The sequence below is a fragment of the Aspergillus saccharolyticus genome, assembly GCF_003184585.1.
Source record: "Aspergillus saccharolyticus JOP 1030-1 unplaced genomic scaffold BP01scaffold_37, whole genome shotgun sequence".
In the NCBI taxonomy this organism is placed as follows: Eukaryota; Fungi; Ascomycota; class Eurotiomycetes; order Eurotiales; family Aspergillaceae; genus Aspergillus; species Aspergillus saccharolyticus.
Genome location: NW_020290647.1, coordinates 25,730 through 33,572, shown reverse-complemented (window position 1 = coordinate 33,572; position 7,843 = coordinate 25,730).

The window sequence follows — 7,843 nt, the reverse complement described above, 5'->3', positions numbered from 1 at the left end:
TTTATTACTATAGGGCTGCTTACTATAGAGCTATAAGTCCTAACACTAGCTGGTATTACTATATAGAAATAGTAGAATATAATATAGAGCTAAATATAATCTATAGAAGGAATTAATTTATATTAAAGAGGACTAAGTCTTATCTTTATAGAATTATAAAAGAATATTATAAAATATATTATATCTATAATTAGACTCTATATCTAGAATAATTACAGCTATCTTAGAAGATATAGAGATTTTATATTGATACTAGTCTATATCTTTCTTTATAATAAGCTTAATATAAGGAGCTAGTATAATTTATATAGATATTAAATAATTTTTAGTCTTAAGAAGCTGCTTTCTAATAGTTATATAAAGTAGAATATATAGATTAATATTCTATAATAAGTTAACTAATTAGTCTAGAATATGTAGCTAAAGAGTAGAATTATACTAGATCTATATACTATTACTATACTTGGTATTATAAAATTATATCTATATAAACTATAGTCTATAGGTCTTATTATTTAAAAGAGGACTATAGTAGTAGAATAGCTTATTTATAATATTAAATAGTATAATTCTACTAGCTGTATAAGTATTTATATAATAATTAGCTAATATAAAATATAGTATATTATTATAATAGTAAATCTTTTTAATAAAGTATAGACTATCTAAATATATTAAATCTAAGAGATTTTATAGAAATAGAGAAGATATATAGACTAAAGAAAGTATAATATAATTCTTTATATAGTATTTTAAGAACTATAGTATAGTTTTACTTAATCTATAATATTACTTCGAAATCTAGTATTAGATCTTATAATTAAAGTATAATACATTTATATAGCTAAGCTTATAGACTCTAACAAGACTATAATAGAATAATTAAGTCTTGAGAACTAATTATTAAGAAATAATAGAAGAATAGATTCCACTTATAGAAGTAGTTCTTATAGATATCTAAGATAGTATTTCTATAATTAATAAGAATATATAGAGATATTTTCTTAATTAATTATAATTATATAGAACTAGTATAGAATTATTAGAGCTAGTCCTAGATAAGAAGAACACTAATAAAGAGATTATATAGCTTTAGAATTATCTATATAGATTTCTATATAGGCTTAATATATCTAAGATAGACTATGAATAGATTATAGATTCTTTATATAAAGAGAAAGGACTATTTCTTTATAATCTATTATACTAGTAATCTAAAGAAATAACTTTAAATACTATAGGACTTACTATTTATTATATCCAGATCTTGCTTGTTAGTCTTGGTGGTCTACTATACTACTGTTCTATAGAACTAGCTATAAATAATATAGGGCTTACTGTTTCTTTTATCTAGATTTTACTTATAGTTTTAGTAGTCTACTGTACTACTATTTTATAGAACTAGTTATAAATATTATAGAATTTATTATTATCTTATCTAGATCTTACTTATTAGTTTTAGTAGTCTACTATACTAGTAATCTATAAAACTAGCTATAGATATAGTAGAACTTACTATCTATATACTCTAGATCTTACTTATTAGCTTTAGTAGTTTACTATATTATTATTCTATAGAATTAGCTATAATTAGAATTATATTTACTTTATAATAAAGATTATAGTAGAGAATCTAAGAAGTTAGTAAAAGAAAAGAATATAATATAATTAAGAGAAGTATACTTAATAATTAAAATAGAATTTACAGATCTTATAATTAAATAGTTAATCTAGAATTATAGTAGTGAATATATTAGAAGAATACTATTTCTTATATAAGAAATATAGGGATCTAATAGACTATAAGTTTAATTCTTTAGAAGAGATAGGATTGTATAGGATTCTATAGTATAGATTAGAAGATATAAATAATAAATAATTAGTAAATTATAAGCTAAAAGTAGAAATTATATAAATTATAGGAATTATATAAACTATAGAGACTATTTAATCTATATAAATTCTATGGAGATATTACTTAGAATATAGAGAAATAATAGTCTGAATAATAGCTATACTTATAGTATATAGAGATAATTATAGAAGAGAAATAGTTTATTTACTCTATAAAAAGAAGCTATAAATTAGATAAAAATTTAGTAAAATTCAGAAAATAGCTGTTAGGACCTGGGCTTATTTTTTCTATATAGAAATATATTTTAACTAAAGTATTTTTTTTTCTAAAGAAAAAGAATAAACTATTAGTGTAGTATCTAATTCTAAAATAAAATATATTCTTTTAGAATAACTTTCCTAAATCAGGATTAAAAATTCTAAAAATAGACTTAAAAATCCGATAAATAGTTAGATTATTAAATCCTCAAAAATTTTAGAAAATGTCAAGAATTAATTGAATTATTAATTTCTAAATTTTAAATACCAAAAATTGATATTTTCGTATGGTATTTAATAGATATCATAAATTAGATAAGTCTAAGTATAAGTCTACAGCTATTATTACTCTCTCTTATAATATTATTAAAGAGTTAATAGACTAGATATAATATATAATAGAATTTAGTTTAGTAGTAGCTAATTTCTTTTATTAGGTTAAATAAAGCTTTCTCTGATTAATTTAAAGAAATAAAAAATCTCTTAGTTCTCTTTTCTTCTTTTTCTTCTTCTTTTTTTTATTTTTCTTTCTTTTAGTTTAATAAATTAGAACTAAAGAAGAGCTATTAATAAATACTAGTTCTTTTATTATTATTTTATTTCTTTTTTTTTAGTTATTATTTATATAATATTAATTAGGATTTAGTAGAGTCTATAGCTATTATCTTACAGCAGTTTCTGTATTATTAAGTACTAAGATTAATTTCTAGGTTAGTTCTATATAGCCTCTCTATTTAACTAGATACTATAGTTAATTCTTTTAGTCTTTTATTATATTTTATTTATTAAAATTCTCTTTAACTTAATACTCTTCTTTATTATTAACTATTATAGATAATAATCATATATCTTTTTATATCTATAAGAGTAGTATATTATTAGCTACTAGATAAAGTAGATTACTATAAAGATAAAATAGATTCTTTTAAAATATTAAGTTATATAGTATATAATCCTATTCTTTCTAAAATAATATACTTTATTCTTCTAGTCCAGCTTTTTATTTAGATAGTTTATTTAAATGTTTTATATATTTAATTATACTTAGTTATTCTTCTAATATAAGAGAATAGCTTAATAGGATTTATTAGTTTATTTTTCTATAGTCTACTAAATATAGATAATAATATCTTAGGCCTAGTCTAGAGTATTATATATCTTCTATATAACTATATCCATTTATTAAATAGGGCTGGAGAAGACTATTTCTAGATTTATATTATATATAATCTCTTAGTATATTATACTCAGCTTATATCTATAGCTTAAGAAAAATAATAAGAATCTAGTAACTATACTTCCCATAACTATTAATTACTAGTTTAGTTAAAGATAATACCTTAATCTAGTTCTTTTAATTATAATCCTTATAAGTTCTTAGATAAGCTCTAACTATATTATTTATATATTCTATTATTCTATTATTCTATTAGTTTAAGAATAATATACTATAGATAACTATTTATGAATTCTAGTAGATTATATACTTTTTTCTATATTTAATTAGTAAATTAAATATCTTAATCTAATATTAAGATTTTTAGTAGTCTATATTATTTAAGAATTATATTAAGTAGTATTTTAGCTATAACTTCTATAGTAATCTTCTTTATTATATAGAGTATTACTTCTTTTATTAGTCTATTTATAATTATAAGAAGATTTATATATAATTTACTATTAGATAAATTAGTAATAAAATCTATAATTAGCTCTTACTATAATTAGTTTAGTATTAGTAGTAATTTTAATAATCTATACTTCAATTCTTTTATAGTTTTAGATATATCTTCCTATATCTTAGAATATATTAGACTAAAAGTATACTCTACTGAAGAAAAGATAGATTTATTCTTAGTCTAAATATTCTATAGTAAAAGAATTATAATTACTTTAAATAAATTCTATATAAAATAATTTATAATTAGAAATTTATTTTTTTTCTCTAAAGTATATTTAAGCTTCTTCTATTAAATATTAACTTAGAAAGATCTTTAGCTTTAACTAAGATAAAAATTTCTATATCTTCTCTTATATAAGCTTTATTAGAATTTAATAGTCTATATCTACTACTAGAGTATAATTTTAGCTATTCTTAGATTTATTCTCTAATTCTAGTAGTTTTATTTTAATTTGTAATATTTATTCTAGAGAGTCTTTATTTAGCCCTATTCTATATTCTTGTAGCTATACTAGAACTATAGTAAGTAGATTAATTCTAAATTTCTAGATTCTCTTTTAATATTCTACTAAAGATCTAGATTATATAGAATAATACTCTAGAATCTTATTTATTAAATATATTCTATTCTTAATATAATAAAGTATCTACTTATTTATTTTCTATTTCTTTCTAGTAAACTAGTTTAAAATTAAATCTATTTAGAATTAGACTCTACTATATATATCTTTTTATAAGTTTATATAATTTAAAGAAATATTCTAGATTCTTATAGTTAACTATTATTATAAACTCTAATACTAAGTATAGCTTAGTATTCTAGACTTCTAGATATTATATAACTACTAATAGTTTCTTATTATAAATCTTATAGTTATATTTAATTAAAATATTCTATTTTAAAAAAAAATATAAAGATATAGATTCTTTTTTTTATTTATTTAGAAAAGTATTTCTTCTATATTATAGCTAAATAAGTCTATTTCTACTATTATTATATATTTTAGATTAAAAGAGTAGATAACTAGTCTAATTATAAATTTTCTTTTTAGAATCTAGAAACTTATCTTATATTCTAATATTTAGAAAAATAATTAATCTTTTCTAGTTAGATTTATAAGAGATTATATAATAGTTGAAAATCTAAGAATAAACTTTTAATAAAAGTTTAGAAATTCTAGAAAACTCTATACTATTTTAATTAACTTAGTTCTTCTAGAAATTAATTATTTTAATCTTCTTAGAATATATCTTAATCTCTTCTTCTACTTATATAGTAAATCTAAGATAAAGAGTTTTCTTCTATTTAAACTTATATTTCTTAATATTAAGAAATAGTTTTATTTTCTTTAGTTTTTATAGTATTTTTATATATATTTATAGAAACTTCTTAATATCTCTATTTATTTAAATTAGTATATTATTAATATAAGCTAAATAGAATTTATTAAGATATTTATATAATATCTAGTTAATATATTTCTAAAAGATATTTAGAGTATTTACTAATCTGAAGAGAATTATTAGCTATTTATATAATCTATATCTTATATAAAAGATTATTATCTATTCTTAATTCTTTATATTATAGACTTTATAAAAAAATAGATAATATATTTAGTTTAATAAATTATTTTATCTTTCTAATTTAATTTAAAATTTTATAAATTAAAAATAATAGATAGTAGTTCTTCTTTATAATTATATTAAATATTTAATAATATATATAAAATCTTAGTCCTTCTTTTAACTTTTATATAAACAGTACTAGAACTACTACTTATAAATAACTAATCTATATAAAGTTCTTCTCTAATAGTTTAGTAAATTTAGACTATAGAACTATTAACTCTTCTTAAGATATATTATAGAGAAGATTTTATAATATCTCTAGTTTCTTTTTATCTTATTATATAAATTTAATTTTATAATTAATATACTTTTTTCTATATAGAGATAGTTTCTCTATATTCTTTAGTTAGAAGAGAAGTAAGAAGATTTTATAGTATTCTAAAAATATTATATAAGAATTAATTATCTTCTTAATCTTAAATATCTTCTAAATATCTACTAATAAAACTATAAATACTTCTATATTCTTTTTAAATCTTTTTTTTAAGTAGTCTCTAAGTTTTATCTTTATAATTAACTAAACTCTTAGCTTTATATACTATAGATATAGTAGATCTTTTAATCTTATTTTTATTATATATAGAATTAGTCTTTCTTAATCTAGTTCTAAAACTCTATTATAGTAGAATAGCTAGCTTTTTTCTAGGATTAAATTATATCTAAGATTATTAGATATTATATAGAAATATATTCTCTTTTCTATATAAGATCTAATATCTATTCTTATTTATATAATTAAGTAGATTAGTACTTTATTATTAGAGATCTCTTATACTAGTCTTAGAGTAATACTAGTAATTAATATATTATTTTCTTAGATAAATATCTTACTTATAGTATTATAAATTAGATATTCTAAGTTAATAAATATATAGATAGTTACTATAAGATCTAGAATTACTTCTATTAAAAAAAAGTATATAATTATATATTTCTTTTTAAAACTTTTTTAATTTTTTCTAGTTTTATTTAGTAATTCTTATCTAAATATATAACTTTATACTAGACTTTTTCTTTTCTTAAATTTAAGTTTTTAAGATATATTTTACTCTTATTTATAGAGTATAGATATAATAGCTACTATATTACTTAGTTATATAATAGACTTAAGAGAATATTAGTAGATAAGATATCTACTCTATCTATAGTAGAGATAGTACTCTACTTTATATCTTTTCTATATCTTACTAGATATTATCTATTAGACTTATTTCTAGTAACTATTACTAGTTATATAGAAGTTATATTCTTCTTATTATATAGTAGTTATCTAAGTAGATTTCTATTCTATTAGTTTAAAACTTAGTTTTTAATATACTAATATAATCTTAGTATAACTTTCTTTAGAGAAAAAGAATACTCTATTTAAATTATAATTTATATATTATAGTTAATTATAGTAGTCTTTATATATAGATTCTTAGAAAATTCTAATTAATCTCTTAATAAGTTTTTAATTTATAGTAGTATCTAGTATAATCTTTTTTACTTCTTTAATTAATTATATTCCTTTACTTATAGTAGGGCTTTATTAAAGTTATTTAGAAATTTTTTCTAGTTCTATTCTTTTTTATTTTATTATATTTACTTTATTAAGAACTTTTTATTATATATTAGTCTTTAAAGATTTTACTTATTATTATTAATATTAAATTTTTAAGTTATATTATCTTAGTATTCTATAATTTAATCCAAGAAAGTATTTATTATACTACTTATCTATATAGTTAACTATAGATATAAAAGACTTATTCTAGTCTAGTAGAATAATAGTTTCTATTAATTATAAGTTTTATATATATATTTAATTTAAATAGTTTATAATTATACTTATCTTCTTTATTAAATAATTTTATATTAGAATATTAAGAGTAAGATCTAAAATATAATTTATATAATTATAATAAGAAGTTCTATTCTTATTTACTATTAATAGTAGAGATTATATTATAATTCTATAACTTATTTATTTATTCTTTAAAAACTAGTTTCTATTTTACTATTTTTATATAGAGACTAATTAACTTCTATAGAAGAAGTTATATATTATTAAGTAAAGATATAAATATTATAGTTAGCTATAGTTCTTCTAGATCTATTTATTCTATTATTCTAGTAATTTCTTTTTATATTCTTATTCTATTTATATATCTAGTTAGACTCTGTCTAGGACTTTTTAAGAGCTATTTCTAATATTATAGAATAGATAAATTATACTAATTGAAATATAGCTCTAAATAAGAAGAAATAGCTGAAGAGCTATTTTATCAGTTCCTGCGAAATTCTTTTAGATGTGTGCGAACTAAGCTAGCGCTAGTTTAGTGTATAGTGTGCGAGGCCTCAGGCACCAACTGGTGCCTGAAGCTGAGCTCTATATCAGGGCCTTGGTCCCATAACACTTTTTCTAATATTATTCGT